At 48.7% G+C, this 2051-nt stretch overlaps 1 protein-coding gene across 1 annotated transcript in view; it reads right to left on the bottom strand.

Annotated features, from left to right (window-relative positions):
- The window catches only part of BCLAF3 (BCLAF1 and THRAP3 family member 3), a 52504-nt gene that overhangs the window by 50066 nt on the left and 387 nt on the right, over positions 1-2051 (bottom strand). The gene's annotated exons all lie outside the window — the stretch shown is intronic.

Here is a 2051-nt window from a genome sequence, read left to right as displayed (position 1 = left end):
AAAGTGCCCAGGGGCAGGGGCAGCCCCTGCGTGCAACCCCCCCCCCGGCACTACTCACCCCCCCAACCCTGCTCCTGGGAGCAGGCATAGAAACGCACTCCCCCCTGCCATTGAGACTGTCACGGCAGCCAATCAGGAAAGTGAGCTTTGGGTGGGGGTCAGGGAGACGCTGCAGTGTGCTGTGTGGGGCCGGCAGCACCTAGCACACCCCTTCCCCTCCCTTTTCCCCAGGTAAGAAGTGAATGCGCTGGGGAGATGGCACCACCATACCCCAGGGTGCGCTCTGTCCCCACCTGCCTGCTCCCGTGTACACCCAAAGACCTTTCTATGTACCCCTGGGGGTACGCATACCCCCAGTTGACAACCCCTAACCTAAAAGGTTTGAAGGCTGGTAAAATGTTCAGTAAAAAGATCATAAACGTTCTGTTAAAAACACAAGGCAAAACCTCAAAGCCAGAGTTTTTCAACTTGTGGGTCACGACCCAAAAGTGGGTTGCGAGAGTATATGAAAGAGTCGCAAACTTTAAAAATGGATTCTCCTTTAAATGAAAAAAACGTGAGAAACCGCAGCTTTTCCCTTCCAGGCTTACAGAGCTCCAGCTTGCAATGGGCTGCTTGGGGAGCCCCCCCACCCCATACACTGGGGACTGGAACCTGGGGGCAGCCAGTCAGGAGCGAGGGGCACTGGGTCGGGACTGGCCATAAATATTTACAAATGGATCCTGGTACAAAAAAGGTTGAGAATCACTGCCATAGGCTACCTAGAAAGGATTAAGTATAGAGGAGATTGGTTCTCCCTCCCTTCTTTATAATTTATAAAGATGACCTGAAAAGATTTTTATTTTTCTTCTTGTTGAGAGATATTACAAGAAACAACTCTGCTTGTTCTCCAAGAAAACATCTTGGGGCCTCACAGATGTTTTTTCTTGAGAATTTTGACGACTTGGCTGATAAAGATTGCATGTCTTGCCAACTAAGCTATACATAATTTAGCTGGTGATCATTAAAACATTGTGACAGTTCTAGTCTGTCCGAATAAAAATGTTTGCCATTGTCAACTGGTCAGCTTTCAGGGATGTGCAATCTCCTTCTATTACCTTAGAAAGTCTACCTACGTCTCTTCTAAGGTAGATAAGACATGGATTTCTCCCAAAAATATAGTTGAGGGAAAAGTACGCCCCAGTGCTCTGGAAATTTTCTAAACCTTTTTCTACACTTATGAAAACTGCAGGTTAAGGTCATAGACAAATGAAAGGTCACACCCATTAGAAAAACACATGGCTGCAGGGTTCTGTACCCAACAAACCACCTTGTGACTGATACCAACTCTGTTTCTAGCAGTCACGAACTGACAGGGAACCAAAAAAACCCTCCTCTGTTCAGAACATTTAACAGCTTCAAAATTGGTAAGAACAAACCAACAAAATAAATTCACAGTACTGTTGTATATGAACACAGCCAGCGATATGACCCATGCTCCCCAACCATACCATAAAACTCCCCATACCATGACCTAAGCTCCCCATACCATAAAACCCACCATGCTGAGATACAGACCCAAGAGAGAAAATGCGGTTTTGATTGGTAACATCCCATGTTGCCACCAATGTGCCCTCAAAGGTTTAGTGATCCGTGAGCAATCCTGGCTGGAAGTGTGTGGGCATCTCAGTGTGCCCGCCCCTTCCCACTCCTGCAGCAGCCTGTGGCCAGGTTGGGGTGGGTGGTGAGCAGCCAGTCACAAAGCCAGCGGCAGCAGGGGGTGTGTCAGCGCCCCCTTGCTTCAACACTAGGAGTCCCCTCAAGCCAGTACCCAGGGCCCCCTCCTGTCAGTACACCACTGTGTGCACAGCATTAAAAAGTTACTGCATGGCATTTTTTTTTTCATGCGCACGTGCACAGCTTAGAGGGAACGCTGGTTGCTGCCTGGCCTCCACGCGACCGAGCAGCTCAGATTCTCCCCAGCTCTCCCTCCAGACACACAAAGGTGGAAGGGGCCAAAACAAAAACAGATTTGATGACACAGGTGACAGCAGTAACAAAAATAGTCGCCG

Source organism: Alligator sinensis, unplaced genomic scaffold (genome assembly GCF_000455745.1).
Source record: "Alligator sinensis unplaced genomic scaffold, ASM45574v1 scaffold583_1, whole genome shotgun sequence".
Classification (NCBI taxonomy): Eukaryota; Metazoa; Chordata; order Crocodylia; family Alligatoridae; genus Alligator; species Alligator sinensis.
Note: the sequence above shows the minus strand (reverse complement) of the source record. Positions and strands in the feature narration are given on the sequence as shown.